We start from the raw sequence: 17,829 nt of genomic DNA on the forward strand, positions 1-17,829 counted from the left end.
CCGCCTTCAGGGCCGCCTTGTGGCTTTCCTCCTGGTCGGCCAGTTTCTTGGCCAGGCGGTCACGCTCCTGAGCCAAGGCACTAAGCTCGCCCTCCTTGGTGCGAAGCGCGGTCTAGGCCACGCCAAGCTGTTGCCTCAAGTCGGTGTTGGCTCCTGCCAGTATGGAAAGATGAAGTTAAGAAAGAAGTCGGCAAGAAAGATCCGACCCGACTGCTCAGATGTCGGCCTGAATCTCGGGGACTACACCCAGTGGGTGCGCTGAAGCGCCCCCACATGAGATGAAAATACAAAGACACTCACGGCAGCTCTCCGTCAGATCAGCGGCCCTTTGATTTGCCTCCCGGACCTGGGAGTTAAAGGTAGCGGCGTGGAGGTTGTGATAATCCTGCAAACAGGACGAAGAAGCAAGCAAGAGCAAATCAGTAAAGCAAAGTCTTCGAAGAAGTTCCAAGCCGCCTGCTCAGCAGCCGACTCGGAACTCGGGGACTACACCCAGTGGGTGCGCTAACGCGCCCCCATGGAAAAAATCAAGAGCAAAGAACTCACCCGAACGACCGCCCGAGTCGCAAGAAACTCTCGGGTACACTGTTGTAGCACGGTGGCCTGAGCCTGAAGCCGGCTACAAATGTCTTGCGCCGCCAAGTTCAGCGCGGCCGTCCCACCGCCCGGCGTCCACCCCGGCGAGCTAGCTGTGGCCGACTCCAGATCATGCGACAACAAGCTGGAGCCGGCCGCCCTCTGCGGGTCCGGCTCTGAAGCCGCCCTCCCCGCACGCCGGCGACAGGACCACAAGATCCGCTGTTGCAGTCGACCCTCCTCCAGCCGGCTGCTCAGGCGGCACCTCGGGCTGGCCGCCTTGGCCGGTCCCGGCCGATGGAGGCGGCACCACTTATCCCTTCGGAACGACTATGTCGCCTCCCTACCTCTCCATCGCCGGCGTGTCGCGGCCGATTTCCTCCAGCGGGGGTACCGGGACGTCCGGGAGCACGGAGCAGAGGGGCATGACGAGTTGCGGAGGCTGGCCACACAGGGCCTCCGCCGCCCTCTCTGTGGCCTCGGCCTCCGCTCGGGCCCTGGCTGCCGTGTCGGAGTGTGCCTCGGCCGACTCCGCTGTCGTCTCCTGGGCTAACTCAGCGGCGGCTGCCCTTCGCTCCTCCACCTCCCGCTCCTCTCGCGCCTCCCACGCGTTCTGCTCCGTCACCGCCTGAAGCTCGGCGCGGGGGTCTATGCGACGGGAGCCCCTAGATCCTCTCGCTCCGCCGACTATGGAGGCGGCGGTGGTCCGCTCAAGAGAGAGTGGGGCCCTGGTTGACAAAACGGAGAAAAGACTTAGAAGAACATCAACTGAAGAAACAAAGGAAAATGCGTAAGGACCAGAACTTAGGCCGAGACCGCCTGCGGCTGCTTCACCACTTTGCGGAAACGGGCCGCCTTCGCGGCTGCCTCGTCCCGTTTGGTCGCCGCCGCGGGTCCCTTGGGCTTCTTGGGCCGGCCGCCAATGAGAGTCGGCGCCGCCCGACGCTTCTGTGCGCCGCCTCGCGCGGTCGGCCCGCCGGATGGGCCGGCGCCTTGGGGGTCGGTCGCCAGCTGGCGGCGCGGAATGGGATCGGCCTCGTCATCATCGGGCCAGTCGTCAAAAACCGGCAGTGAAGCCGGAGCCACCTGTCTCGCCGCCGCCCCCCACGGCGTCGTCGTCCAGGGCGGCCGCCCCCAAGTCGGCGTCCTCAAAGTCGTCCGCCTCGCGGTCGGGGGAGAACTCGCGCTCCGGCCCTGCGGTCCCGGCCGAAGGATGAAGGAGAGGATTCTGATTGAAGAACAAGCCGACTGGTCAAGAGTCGGCCAGAAAAGAAAATTGGGCAACGAAGGAAGAAAGAAAGTTTACCAAGGGTGGTGGATTGGCGCGAGAGTATGGCGCCTTGGCATACTGCCAGTCCGCGGTGAGCTTGCAGTTGGCGATGTAGTTCACCATGTACGATACCTTGTCGTGAGGCATCATCCTGGTGCTGAGCCGGCTTGGGTCGAAGCGGCCGCTCATCTGACAGATCAGATGAGGGCGGCCCTGAAGCGGAAGTACCCGGCGCTCGACGAAGGCGGCGATCAAGTCGGGCCCGGTCAGGCACTCCGACTGGATCAGTACCCGAAGCTGGGCGACGGCACCAGCTCCAGCCGGCGTTCGCGATCTGGCCCGGTAGGACCAAGAAGCCGGCCTCGCAGGCGGCGGGCCGGCTACGTAAGCCGGCAAGTTGACGTAGTCGCCGTTCGGGGCAACATTCTTCACGTAAAAGTAAGAACGTTGCCAGAGCTTCACCGACTGGATCAGCGCGATAGGAGGGAATGGGTTGTCGGCGGTGGACCTCGTTATGGCGATGAAGGCGTCGCACGGAGCCGGCACGCCTGCGACAACCGTGCCGAGCTTGGATTGGAAAAACTCCCCCCAGAGCTCGATGGTGGGGAGGACGCCAAGGAAACCTTTGCACAACGAGACAAAGGCCGACAGCAGCACCACCGTGTTGGGGGTGAGGTGGTGCGGCTGAAGTTGGTAGAAGTCAAGAAATGCGCGGAAGAAGCCGCTCGCGGGGAGGCCGACGCCGCGCAGGCAGTGCGAGTAGAAGATCATTCGCTCGCCTTCCGCCGGCGCCGGCGAAACCTCCCTCGCCAACGCGAGGCGGACTCACACAAGATCTTCGCCCGGCAGCCGCCGCGTCTTGCGGAGAAAATTGATGTGGTCGTCGCGGACGGTGGAGCCTTCCCAAGAGCTCGACATAGGAGCCATGGCGGTGAGCGCGGCGGCGGAGAGCGCTCGGTGCGGATGCAGCGAGCCTGTGGCATGCTGGGAAGAAGAAAGAATGGCGGAGCGGGAGCACGACGAAAAGCTACTGCAACGAGGAAGAAGAAGGAGGGGGCAGGGCGAGGGCGAGCGTGCGAACGACTGCCGCTCCCCCTCCCCGCCCCTACTTATAGCCTCACACGGTGAAGCCGAGGAGGCGAGGCACGGGGGAGGGGGGGCGTGGGATTAACTGCGCCCACTCCCCCATGACCCGCGATTATCGCGCCTTGATGGCGAGTGGGAACCGCCGCCGGAAGACGTGCGGTCGGTTCGGGCCACAGAAGATCCGCGCACGGGCCGAGGCGCGGAAGTGGTGGGCCCTGGCCTGCGGCGGTGTCCCGTCACGCGCGTGGGCTGGCAGGCCCTTCCAGCCGAAGGGCGCCACATGGCGCGTGGTCAGCCCGCCGCTTGGCTGGCGCGTCGGTTGTTTCCCGCCTTTGGAATTTGAGAAGGCTTCGTTGAGAAGGCACGCGCAAGGGAGGCCGGCTCCTAGCTGCCGGCTCTTCGGGATAGGAAGCTGGCCGAGCTTCTCGTTTCCCCTATTAGCCGTGAAGGCCAACCAGCTTCGGGGACTACTATCGGAGTAAATGACCACGGGTAGCCTAACAGGCTCCCTTTGGCCCACAGAAAAAACAATGGGCCGACCGAGCCTTGAAGCTCCCAAGACACGGGGCCGCCTTCTTCCGGCCGGCTATCACATAGGCCGACTGGCGGAAGGAGGCCCGGCCGTAAACAATCTTTGGGGGACGCCACAACAGGGCCGACTCCAAGAAGCCGTCCCATGAAGGACCGACTCCAAGAAATCCGGCCCATGAAGGACCGACTCCAAGAAAGCCGGCCCATGAAGGACCGACTCCAAGAAAGCCGGCCCATGGTAGGCGGCCATGGGCCGCACCCTAAAGTCAACCCCCCATAATGGTGACGAGACGGGGCGTGGCTACAGTGGACCCTGCCACCCCCGAATCCCGGAACGTGCATGGCTATAGTATGCCGTACAGGGCGGACATCTCCTGTCCGGCGAGGCACTGTTGCCATGCGAATCATGACGCCATCCATGACGGGCCACTGGTACGGCCCAAAGACGGCGGACCCTTCGGTCAGAGAGACATCCGAAGGTGGCCTGGCCTCCCCTAGTCGGCCTAAGGCCAGGCCGGCTTCCTGTAGCCGGCTTGCTCCCCTCCTCGGGGCACGCGCACCATTAAGAAGACAAGACGAGGTAAGGCTACACTGAGCGCCCACAAGGCGGCAGCACTGTAGCCATGCTTACCTTGACAAAGCCCTCGTCATCAGAGGCGAGGCAACAGTAACCAGCCCCCGACAATACCCCGCCAAGCGGTGGGGCCGGCCTATCGAGCAATGGGCCGGCAGCCGGCGGGACCTACCAGTCGGCGGGCCCAGGAGCCGGCGGAAAAGCCGGCGGTCGTAGACGCTGACGCCCTGGACCCACGCCCAACCGGATTACCATTGTACCCCTGGGGGGTAGGCCTATATAAACCCCCCGGGACACCCATGCAAAGGGGGATCTCAGAGTGTTTTAGACACTACCATAGGGATAGAACAGAGCTAGCCTTGCCCTTCTTCCTCCTCCCACCGAACAGCTCAAGGAGCCACTTGTAGCTTCTTATCGATCTAGTGATCATGCGGAGACCCCGCAAAGCAGGAGTAGGGGTATTATCTCCACGGAGAGCCCCCAACCTGGGTAAGATCCGTTGGCGTGCATGTCTTCGCCTTATTCCGTTTCCAGGCACCGGCGATGTCTTACTGGCTCCCACAATGATAAGCCACCCATTGGCATATGTCGCACCTACCACTCGACAGTTGCAGTTACGAAGTGGTTTGTCCGGCCCACTGGCTGTATTGTTCTTTGGTGGAACGGCCTCATCGTCGAATACTAGCAGCAGCTTGTGCTTTGGATAGCTCTTTCTGCGCTGATCGTCGCCGTATTTTTCTTCAGTGTCTAGCACTGTATTCCATCTGCGATTGAGCGTTTCCTGGGCGGCCTTAAGCCTTTGCTTCTACTTCTTTAGACTTCTCGCAGTGGCCATGAGCTTTCCGTAGAGGTTATCTCATTCCAAACGTGTTTTCGGGATGATGAATGCATCGTCGTCTGGGCTTTGCTCCTCTCTCGGGGCGGGTTGATGGGTTCGGCCCTCGGGATCGCTGTGATCAGGCGTCTGCTCCGGGCTGTGTTCGGCGTGACCTGGCTCATCCTGCTCCATCGCTGGGTCCATATGGTCGTTGTTGCCTTTGGAGGTGTCTGGGCTGTCGATCCTTCGAGCGCTGTTATCGTTGTTTTTACTGTGGCTGGACTTAGAGCGGCGTCTATGCCGTCGTTTTGGCTTTTGTCCGGGGTTTTATCCTCCATTTTATCGCCATCGTCCTCCTTAGGCGTGTCCACCATGTATATATCATATAATGAGGTGGCAGTCCAGCGCCCCATGGGTGGTGGTTTTGAATCGTCTCCTGCGCCGACGTCCATACCGTCGGTGTCATCAGAGTCGAAGTCAAGCATGTCTGTTACATCGTCGATGGTGGCTATGAAGTGGGTGGTGGGTGGGTGACGAATTTCTTCGTCGCCTTCTTCCCCCTTGAGCCGGACATAGTTCGGCCAAGAGTCTCCTAACAAAGAGAGAGACTTTAGTGAGTTTAGCATGTCGCCAAAGGGCGAGTGCTGGAAGATATCCGCAGCGGCAAATTCCATTACCGGAGCCCGGCCAGAATCGGCGGGCTCGGGGGTGCGTGGTCTGGGACCTACAACCGGACACAAGTCAAGGAGTCCGGAGACACAGGCTTCCTTGGGGATGAAGTCCGTGTTCGGCTCTTCTGCCGATGAGTGTGCGGCTTCCGGGGCGGGGTCCATCTACCCGTCCTCGGACGATGCAATCTGCCCCGGATTTAGGTCCGAGGCTCCTGCAGGTGTGATATCCCGAGTATTGTCCAACAGCAGGTCTAAGCCGTGCTCGTCGTGACTGTTCGGCGCTTCTGGCATAGGCCCAAATCTGTCGAGGATCAAGTCTCTGCGGATATTGGCCGCATAGTTCAAGTTTCCGAACCTGACCTGATGGCCAGGGGCGTGGCTGTTGATCTGCTCCAGATGGCCAAGTGAATTGGCCCGCAGTGTGAAGCCGACGAACACGAAGATCTGTCCGGGGAGAAAAGTCTCACCCTAGACCGTGTTGTTGTTGATTATTGAAGGAGCCATCGAGCCTTGAAGTGACGACACAGAGGAACTCTCAATGAAAGCACCAATGTCGGTGTCAAAATCGGCGGATCTCGGGTAGGGGGTCCCGATCTGTGCGTCTAAGGCTAATGGTAACAGGAGGCAAGGGACATGATGTTTTACCCAGGTTCGGGCCCTCTCGATGGAGGTAAAACCCTACTTCCTGTTTGATTGATCTTGATGATATGAGTATTACAAGAGTTGATCTACCACGAGATCATAGAGGCTAAACCCTAGAAGCTAGCCTATGATGATTATGATTGTGTCTAAGGACTAAACCCTCTGGTTTATATAGACACCGGAGGGGGCTAGGGTTTACACAGAGTCGGTTACAAAGAAGGAAATCTATTATCCGGGTCGCCAAGCTTGTCTTCCACGTAAAGGAGAGTCCCATTCGGACACGAGACGAAGTCTTGAGTCTTGTATCTTCATGGTCCAATAGTCCGGCCAAAGTATATAGTCCGGCTGTCTGGATACCCCCTAATCCAGGACTCCCTCACTCATACAAACTTATTTTTAAATTGAAGGATCCAATTGAAACTCCAATGGCACAACAGGTATGTTCACACATGTTTCTTTAACAGGTTTGCTCTTATCAACAACTTTCTTGATTTCAATTTTAATTGTGTATACAGTTGACTTTCATATGATGCACATTACTAGCATCACAACAGAGCCAATAGTGTTGTTGTACATGTAGACCCGTGGTACCCATCTGAAATCTTGTTGTGCTGTGTAGTTTCCCACGCTTTGTATTCTTTCACTGCTGCTTTGTCTTGAACCGATATGATTTGAACCGTGTCTCTATTTTGGTTTGGCAAGACAATGTAGTGACCATAGGACATAGATATATGTTTGTTTGATGCTTTTATTATGTACTAGTACTTTGCAATAGAAGACTTGGTAGTTTAATCCTGTCCACCTTACTAATGAACTGGTTCACCGAAATGAGTTTCATATACTAGTACATGCTAAACTTGTTGTGTGTCTGCTTGTTTCTTCTTTTAGAATGCTGACAGAATATTGGGGAAGAGTGCCTTATTAAGAAATGGTAAAGGAAGTAATGCAGAAGAGGTTCAGGATAGTGACACCTCCTTGTTGGTCTCCAACAAAGCTGATAAAATAGCTTAGGAATACTATCTTGAAGATAGCAAGACAACCCCAAAGCCCTGTCTTGGTTTAGTGTTCGAGTTACTAGCCATACCGCTTGCACAAGCTATTAAAACTCACTGTCTGAATCAGTTCGGTTTCTTGAGTCTCAACTGGAAGCTGAAAGACATCGATCAGATGTGCTGCGACAAGAAGCGGAAGGACTGCGGAAGTCCCTAGAGCATTCAGATGCATACTTTCTGGTGCAACAGCAAGCATTGGAGGATTTTAGCGCCAAACAGGACAAAGCTAATAAGCTTGCTAAGCTTATTGCCAGCATGGTGGATACCCAGGATGAAGTTTCTTGAGCTCTTCTGAAGTTGTTTCAGTTATGCTCTTGTTTTGCTACCGCGTTTATTTGCACTGGTGGCCAATTTTGACGGCCAGTGTATGTAATATGCTGCTTTGTTCCCTATATTTGCACTGGTCGCGAACTTTGATGCCCAGTGGATGTAATATGTGTAATAGCGGTAATAGGCTAGCGTTAATTTCTTGATGATTTATTTCCTTATTGTCTTGTTTAGTTGTTTGATTGTAGTCACTGCAGTTCTTTTTCTGTGTTTTTCTAGTGGCCACAATAGCCTATTTTTGGTAACTAGGCCAAAATAATCATGGCAACACACGGAATGTTGTAACCATGGGCCTCCTGCGAGCCGTATGATCCATGGGCCTTCTTCGGGCCGTAGGATCCATTGGCCTTCTACACGGGTCGTAGGATCCATTGGCCTTCTATACGGGCCTTAGATCCATGGCCATTCTACGGGCCGTAGGGTCCATAGGCCTTCTACGGGTCGTACGATCCATGGGCCTTCTACGGGTCGTACGATCCATGGGCCTCATACGTGTCGTAGGATCCATGGGCCTTCTACAGGGCGTATCATCATTTCACCAATCATGGGCCGTACTATTCGTGGACCATAATGGGTTGTTAATAGGCCGTATTTGATAACTCTATGAAAACAGCCCAAAGGGTTTTTTGACATGAAAACGGCCCAACATATTAACGGTCCACAAACGGGCCGACTGTAACGACGGGCTGAATTTGGCCCACAAGCAGAAAATGACAGTAACGGGCCGTATGTAACCGAATGCTCTAAATGAGCCCAAGAATCAATGGGCCCTGAGAAGGCCGAAAGATAACTTGGGCTGGAAATGGCCCAATGGAATAATAGGCCGTTAATGGGTATAAAGTGATACACTGTTCATTATGAGCCAGTTTCACCATGGGCCGTTAATGGGCCAAGAGTTACAAAGGGCCTCATATGGGCCGAAAGAAGTCATGGGCCACACATGGGCCGAAAGTTAAAACGGGCTGGAATCATATCGGACGGCCCAGATGACGCTATTGGGCCTAATTCGGAGAGGTCGTAACAGCCCTGGGTTAGCGGGCTGTAAATGGGCTATATGCGGACATGCCATTAACAGGCTTTCCGTGGGCCGGCCTGCCACCTTTTGACCAAGTCAAACGGGCCGGCCTTTTCACAGGAATGGGCCTCTGTTGGGCCATGCCACGTGTCAATGAATCATAGGCGCCTTGGGTCCAATGAGTGGATGACATATGTCCCAACGGTGAGCCGACACGTGTTTCCTCCAGCCAATGATGATTTTACACGTGGAAAATCCCCATTGGTCGGGGTTGTTAATTGGTTATCGGATCCAAGACCGGACCCAATAACTTAAGGGTGTTCCGTTACGGTGGATGCCATGTGTCAGTTACCCTTGACGAAACCACTTTTGTGACGCGCGATTTATCTTCATGGAAGTGGACACTTCCGTGATGATAATTTTGGTAATGTCATGGAACACTTCTACGACAGCACAGGTATGACTATCTTGATTCTGTCATAAAATCGTCATGGATGTACATGCATGACAAAAAACGTGACCTACTCTGACTTCCATGTATCATCATGGAAGTGTATTTTTTTTGTAGTGTTGGTTCCCGTGGGTGACTAGTAGTGTTGATTACATCTTGTAGTTGATTACTATATGGTTTATTTGGTGGAAGATTATATGTTCAGATCCATTATGTTATTTAATACCTCTCTGATCTTGAGCATGTTTATCATTTGTGAGTAGTTACTTTCGGTCTTGAGGTCACGAGAGAAATCATGTTGCAAGTAATCATGTGAACTTGATATGTGTTCGATATTTTGATGGTATGTATGTTGCCATTCTCTTAGTGGTGTCATGTGAACGTCGACTACATGACACTTCACCATATTTGGGCCTAAGGGAATGCATTGTGGAGTAGTTGTTAGATGGTGGGTTGCGAGAGTGACAGAAGCTTAAACCCCAGTTTATGCGCTATTCCGTAAGGGACCAATTGGATTCAAAAGGTTAATGTTATGGTTAGAATTTATTCTTAATACTTTTCTTGTAGTTGTAGATGCTTGCGAGAGGGTTAATCATAAGTAGGAGTTTTGTTCCAGTAAGAACAACACCTAAGCACCGGTCCACCCACATATCAAATTAGCAAAGTACCGAACACGAATTAAGACAACATGATGAAAGTGACTTGATGAAATTCCTGTGTTCCCTCAAGAATGCTTTGTTGTTATAAGAGACCGTTTTGGCCTGTCCTTTGTCTAAAAAGGATTGGGCTACCTTGCTGCATACTTATTGTTACTATCGTTACTTGCTCGTTACAAATTATCTTGCTATCAAACTACTCGCTACTTACCGTTTCAGCACTTGCAGCCATTACCTTGATGAAAACTACTTGTCATTTCCTTCTGCTCCTCGTTGGGTTCGACACTCTTACTTATCAAAAAGAGCTACAATTGATCCCATGCACTTGTGGGTCATCAGCCTCGCAGTGTGCAATATAGCTATGAGATCCTGTCGTCTGTTGGAATTTCACTTTTGTACGGTTAGCCTTGTTCTTTGAACAGATCACCTACAAGAAGATAGATTTGTGAGGCACATGCGTAAATAGGAGTTCAACATGTGATCTGACCACATACATATAACATACTTGATACTTTGGATCAGACCAGTGTTTAACGAGGCCTCTCCAGTCTTCATCGAATATATTTTCCACTGGAGATGTTTGGGCAAGTTCACTATTAGCCTTGCCTTCAAAGTGAGTTTTCCTCAAGTTATACCGATACTGCCATAGAGCAGACTTGAAAACATGGGTGCAAGCTTGTCTGGTTGCATCATCTTGTTTATCCAACTTGAACCTCATTTGTTGAAAACTATGGGAGTCTTGTTATCAGCAACCTAGAAAGTATGGGACAGAGCAAGACGATATTACTAGTTTCCATACATAACCATACTTACAGATAAATGGTCGAGGAAGGTGTTGAACTGGGTTTCGTCTTTGTCATTCCTGTACTGAATCCATGTTGGGAGGATACGTGCATCACACCTAACGGCAACCGCTGCCTCTGATACTAACTTGGTTGACTCTGTAGCATCACGTGGCCTTTTTAAACCTGCCTCAAAACGGATCTCCATTCTTCCTCCTATAGATTTAGTTAACCTATCGAGCATTATCCCTGATGTTTGTTTCCTCTTATGCCTAGGTGCTAGTCCAACAACGAACATAGGAAGTGTTAGTGTACATCAAACTGTGAGACTACATATAAAGAAGCATGCAACTGTAACTTGATTCTAACAACTACCTTCTAGTTGTTGAATCTCACAAGGTTCATCTAATCTTGCCAACTCGTCTTCTGTCAAGAGTGCTTGGGAAGTAGTGTCAGGTGGCAAGGGAGCTTGGGAACATGCTGCTAGCTCAGTTGACGAATGAGTAACTCGTGCAACTGGTGGTACCGTGGAAGGTGTTGCAACATCTATGGTTGCCTCTGCTTATTTGGTGGCAGCTATTTATTTCTGTTTGGCTTGTTTTGCAGCTCGTGTAGCATGCGATACCACATTTGTACAATTTTCTGCTAGATTTGACCTTCTATTGCACCATCAGTACCAGCAGAATCTGCATTATTCGGCCGCTTGCATTTCTATGTGTCCTTAGTACTAACACCAATCCCTGTCATTCTGTGTTCCTTCCTCTTTATATGTGCCATGTTAAGTCAAGCTGACAAGAAAAAAGAATAAAAATTTAGTTCTTCAGAACAAATTGATGCGTGATATAGAAGAATTGAACTTTGATGTTAGACAACCACATGATAGGAGGATGTATATGTACGAAAAACAGGACGTCATGAGATAATCAGAATTATGATGAGTAAACTAAGCAGAAGACATTTCAATAAATTAGAAGCAATGCCATGGAAGGTAGACACCATATGAAAGATTCTACTAATGTCGCTCTGCCAAGTTAACAGTGTCTTGTCATAATTGGCGTTTAAACAAATGTGAAGCAGTACAAGTAATAAATCATATGCAAGATGCAAACAACATCACACTACCAAGTTAAAGGTCTCTTGTCATTAGTGCCATTGCATATTCACAACATTGCATATTCAGATCTTATGATGTGTAAACTAAGCAGAAGGCATTTCAAAAAATTAGAAGCAATGAAAGCTATACACCATATGTAAGACGCAACGAATATCACTCTACCAAGTTAAGACTGTCTCGTCATGAGTGCCATTTCAGCAAATTAGTAGTACAAGCTAGAAAATAATGCAAGATGTAAACTATATCAGACTCCCAAGTTATACTTCCTTGTGAAAAGTGATTGTTGTAGTTTACGCAACAGTAGTACTTTGATGTAAGAACATGGTGTGATAGCAAGATATTGTATGTTCTAGAAACAGGAACAAGTATAACATGAGGATGGAATATGTACGAAAAACAGGATGGCATGGCATATTCATAACTATTTGTGTAAACTAAGCAGAAATAATTTAATCAAATTACAAGCAATACAAGTGAGACACCGTATGCAACATGCAAGACAATATCACACTGCAAAGCAAGAGAAAGCACCTGGGATGCCGGTTTCTCCGGAAGACCGCCATCAGTCCCTGCCTTATTTTTTTCCTTACTTTTTCTTAATTGTATTGCCATGTCAAATCAAACCCACAAGAAAAATGAATACAATTTCGCTTTTCAGAACTCACTGATGCAGGATGCTGACGAGCACTACTTTAATGTAAGGCGGCTATAACACCCCGGATACAACTTTCCATATTCGTAACTCCGACTCTTGCCTTTTCCGGAGATGCTATATGATATTTCCTTCGTGGTTGGGTTTTTGTCGTTTGTTTTGCATTTTTTTCTTGTTATGCATCTCATCTCATAGCATCATGTGCATCGCATCCATATGTTTTCATAAAACTTGCATCCGTTCGGGTTTCCCCGATTCTCTCCGTTGTCCGTTCGGAGTCCAGACCACACTCGCACGCGTCCGCGGCACCCCCGAAATATTATTTTTTAAGTGGCATAAAAATGTTCTCGGAATGGGTTGCAACTTGTCGTGCGGTCTTATTATAGTGTAGACAGGCCGCCTGCCAAGTTTTGTCGCATTCGGAGTCCATCTGATAGCCCAACCGTTAAATGTATAGCGGTACCGTTGCCGGTACTTTTCGTCGGACGTTTCAATCTCCGAGACAGCTGCCGGGTTGCACTTCTCTTCTCTCCCCTCAAGCCTAGCCCATCTAAACACAGCTCCACCAACCTCTCCCAGGCCTGTCTAACCTCCCCCTCAATCGGATCCATCGGATCGCGATCGCAGGGCTCCGAAAGCCCCCAAAACCCCCCTAACCGAGCCTACCTGCTATAAATGGACACTCCCCTCTCCATTTTTGGGCTAACCTACCCCCTAGCCTTCCCCTACCTCTGTCCCGCCGCCACCCTCCTCGGGATCCGCGCCCGACCACAGCCCCGCCGCCACTTGGCGCCGCCGCCACCGCGCCCGGACCAACCAGCGCGCGCCACCTCACCCCGCCAGCGCCCTCCGGCCTCTCCCACGTCGCCATGCGGCCTCCCAGCGCCCCCCTGGCAGTTCCCTTCCACGCGGGCCCGCGGAACCCAGATCGGGGATCGCCAAGCCCATCTAGGCCCGAGGCCGAGCTCCGCGCGCTCCTGCGCCCGACCTCCTCTCGCTCCCTCGAGCGCCTCGGCCTCCCGCTTGCCCGTGCTCGTCCAACGCCCGAGCGCGTTCGCCGGCTCCTCCGCGCGCCCCGCCGCCATGAAAGCCGCCACCGTCAGAGCTTCCTCGCCACCGTCCCAGTAGAAGCTCGCCGGAGCACGAGCTCCGCGCTCGCACACCGTCCGGAGCCGTGCCACGCCCGGATCCGGCAACCGCCGCCGGGATCCGGTCCCTACCGCCGAATATTGCCATCACCGCCCTCCGCTGCTGCCTCGCCACCAGAGTCCTCAGCGCCGCCGTTGACCGCTGCTACCCCTGCCTCCCTCGATCCAGAGGGGATCGAGGAAGAGGAGAGCGCCCGTTCGGGCTGGCCTGGTGCCCGCGTGGGCCTCCCCCGCGCCCCGGCCCAGCGCGCTGACCCCAAGCCCAGCTGCGCCCCTTGTCGGGCCTCCTCCACCAACCGGCCCATGCGGCCTGGTGAGCACCCAGATCCAGTGCCCCCTCCTGTTCACTATTGGCCCAGCCAGTTTCGGCCCGTTGCTATTTTTTCCCTGTCCAGCGATTTTAACATTATCCGTAGAATTAACAGCTTTACAGAAAACCCCCTGATATCATTTAAAAACTCACAAATTGTGCATCGGATTAAAATGATTTATATATGTAAAATGCTCAAAAAATTGTGTAGATTAATAATATGCCACTTTCATCTATGTTTAAAATGTTTAAAATGCTGTTTGTGTTAATTTGCTTAAATGTCATGCTAAAATGATTTATTTCATAACTAAATAACCGTAGCTCGATTTTAAATAAACTTTATATGTAAATGGGGTGAAAAAATGCCTAGTTTAACATGGTCCACTTTATGTTGCTGTTTAACAACATTAAAATTGTGTTTAGGGCAGAACAGTACCGAATCTAAAATATGCATATGGGGATTTTCCGGAATTATTGTTTGTTGTTTTCGGCCTCATTTACACTTGCCTAAATAGATGGCTTTCTTATGCTTCACCCCCTTGCCATGCTAATAACATTTAATATTGTTGGGTACATAACCGGGAGTGAACTAAATAATTGATGTGGTGTTTTGCATGTTGAGCTCCACTTAATTTGTAGGATTGTTTGTGCACTTTGCCATGCCATGCCTCATTAAACCGGACATGCATCATACTTGTTTGTGCATCATGCCATGTTTATGCTTGTGCATTTACCATGTTGTTTGTTTCTTTCCGGGGTTGCTTCTTAGTTCCGGTAATGTTGCGATTGTGAGGATTTGTTCGACTACGTCCGTTTGTCTTCTTCATGGACTCGTTCTTCTTCCTAGCGGGATTTCAGGCAAGATGACCGCTACCCTGGATCTCACTACTATCATTGCTATGCTAGTTGCTTCGTTCTATCGCTATGCTGCGCTACCTATCACCTGTTTATCAAGCCTCCCAAATTGCCATGAACCTCTAACCTTTGACACCTTTCCTATGCAAACCGTTGCTTGGCTATGTTACCGCTTTGCTCAGCCCCTCTTATAGCGTTGTTAGTTGCAGGTGAAGTTGAAGATTGCTCCATGGTGGACAAGATTTTGTTTGGGATATCACAATATCTCTTATTTTATTAATGCATCTATATATTTGGTAAAGGGTGGAAGGCTCGGCCTTATGCCTGGTGTTTTGTTCCACTCTTGCCGCCCTAGTTTCCGTCATACCGGTGTTATGTCCCTGGATTTTGTGTTCCTTATGCGGTCGGGTGATTTATGGGACCCCCTTGACAGTTCGCTTTGAATAAAACTCCTCCAGCAAGGCCCAACCTTGGTTTTACCATTTGCCTCACCTAGCCCTTTTCCCCTTGGGTTTCCGGAGCCCGAGGGTCATCTTTATTTTAGCCCCCCCGGGCCAGTGCTCCTCCGAGTGTTGGTCCAAACTAGAGCACCGTGCGGGACCATTCCTTGGCAACTTGGATTCGTCAATTCATGTTCGCTTAGCTTATCCGGTGTGCCCTGAGAACGAGATATGTGCAGCTCCTATCGGGATTTGTTGGCACAGCGGGTGGTCTTGCTGGTCTTGTTTTACCATTTATCGAAATGTCTTGTAAACCGGGATTCCGAGTCTGATCGGGTCTTCCTTGGAGAAGGTCTATTCCTTCGTTGATCACGAGAGCTTGTGATGGGCTAAGTTGGGACACCCCTGCAGGGTATAATCTTTCGAAAGCTGTGCCTGCGGTTATGGGCAGATGGGAATTTGTTAATGTCCGGTTGTATACAACTTGACACCAGATCCGAATTAAAACGCATCAACCGTGTGTGTAGCCGTGATGGTCTCTTCTCGGCGGAGTTCGGGAAGTGAACACGGTCTTTGGGTTATGTTTGACGTAAGTAGGAGTTCAGGATCACTTCTTGATCATTGCTAGCTTCACGACCGTTCTGCTTGCTCTCTTCTCGCTCTTATTTGCGTTTGTTAGACACCATATATGCTTAGTCGCTGCTGCAGCCTCACCACTTTACCCCTTCCTTTCCCTTTAAGCTTTGCTAGTCTTGATACCCATGGTAATGGGATTGCTGAGTCCTCGTGGCTCACAGATTACTACAACAACAGTTGCAGGTACAGGTTATGCGATGATCATGGCGCGAGAGCGATGTTTGCTTGTTTTGGAGTTCTTCCCTGCTTCTTCTTCGATCAGGGGATAGGTTCCAGGTCAGCAGCCTGGGCTAGCAGGGTGGATGTCGTTTGAGCTTATGTTTGTGTTTCATCCGTAGTCGGATGTTGTTCTTATGTATGTTGTATTGATGTATTCATGTGGCATTGTATGCCTTATGTATGTATCCCCATCTATTATGTAATGTTAATGTAATGATATCCACCTTGCAAAAGCGTTTCAATATGCGGGTCTATCCTTGGTGGGACCTTCGAGTTCCTTTTGGATAGGGTCGCATATTGGGCGTGACAAGTTGGTAATCAGAGCCTCGACCGACCCTAGGAGCCCCCTTGATTGTTGGCCGTTGTTGAGTCTAGAAGAAAACTGTTTTGAGTCTTAGGATTATATATATATCGGAGAGTAGGATTCTTTTTACTCCTCAGCCCCTTCGTCGCTCTGGTGAGGTCTCCTGGCGTAGATGTTTTGTCTTTCCTCTCCTCAAATTTCACTAAAAAAAAATTTAGGATCACGCGGGTATCTTGGAATCGTTTCGATGGTTTTGTGACGAGAACATTGTTCTTGGTGCCTCCTGACATTTAGGGGTTGTGGCAGTGTCCCGGGGAGTTGAGCTCCGAGGTGTTGTCATCACAATTTTATCGTTGCAGTTCTGGAATACCTGAGATTTGCCGACATCGAAAATCTCTTTTATGCAGTTGTTGGTGAGATAACCCCGATAACCCAGTACTGGGGCGAGCTCGGGAGTATTGCCATAACTCGTATAACGGATGCTTTTCGAAGGTTGAGGTACACGATTTCTGAAGGTTTCTTGGTTATGTGTTGACGGATGGATACAACTTGGATGTAGGTATTGTTAGTTTGGGTGAGATATATTGCTTCCCCTGTATCCCCAACACCAGATTGGATGTAGGTATTGTTAGTTTGGGTGAGATATACCGCTTTGCTCAGCCCCTCTTATAGCGTTGTTAGTTGCAGGTGAAGTTGACGATTGCTCCATGGTGGACAGGATTTTGTTTGGGATATCACAATATCTCTTATTTTATTAATGCATCTATATATTTGGTAAAGTGTGGAAGGCTCGGCCTTATGCCTGGTGTTTTGTTCCACTCTTGCCGCCCTAGTTTCCGTCATACCGGTGTTATGTTCCCGGATTTTGCGTTCCTTACGCGGTCGGGTGATTTATGGGACCCCCTTGATAGTTCGCTTTGAATAAAACTCCTCCAGCAAGGCCCAACATTGGTTTTACCATTTGCCTCACCTAGCCCTTTTTCCCTTGGGTTTCCGGAGCCCGAGGGTCATCTTTATTTTAGCCCCCCGGGCCAGTGCTCCTCCGAGTGTTGGTCCAAACTAGAGCACCGTGCGGGACCATTCCTTGGCAACTTAGATTCATCGGTTCCTGTACGCTTAGCTTATCCGGTATGCTCTGAGAACGAGATATGTGCAGCTCCTATCGGGATTTGTCGGCACGGCGGGTGGTCTTGCTGGTCTTGTTTTACCATTGTCGAAATGTCTTGTAAACCGGGATTCCGAGTCTGATCGGGTCTTCCTGGGAGAAGGTCTATTCCTTCGTTGATCGCGAGAGCTTGTCATGGGCTAAGTTGGGACACCCCTGCAGGGTATAATCTTTTGAAAGCCGTGCCTGCGGTTATAGGCAGATGGGAATTTGTTAATGTCCGATTGTAGACAACTTGACACCAGATCCGAATTAAAACGCATCAACCGTGTGTGTAGCCGTGATGGTCTCTTCTTGGCGGAGTTCGGGAAGTGAACACGGTCTTTGGGTTATGTTTGACGTAAGTAGGAGTTCAGGATCACTTCTTGATCATTGCTAGCTTCACGACCATTCTGCTTGCTCTCTTCTCGCTCTTATTTGCGTTTGTTAGACACCATATATGCTTAGTCGCTGCTGCAGCCTCACCACTTTACCCCTTCCTTTCCCTTTAAGCTTTGCTAGTCTTGATACCCATGGTAATGGGATTGCTGAGTCCT

This window comes from Triticum dicoccoides, chromosome 2B (assembly GCF_002162155.2).
Source record: "Triticum dicoccoides isolate Atlit2015 ecotype Zavitan chromosome 2B, WEW_v2.0, whole genome shotgun sequence".
In the NCBI taxonomy this organism is placed as follows: Eukaryota; Viridiplantae; Streptophyta; class Magnoliopsida; order Poales; family Poaceae; genus Triticum; species Triticum dicoccoides.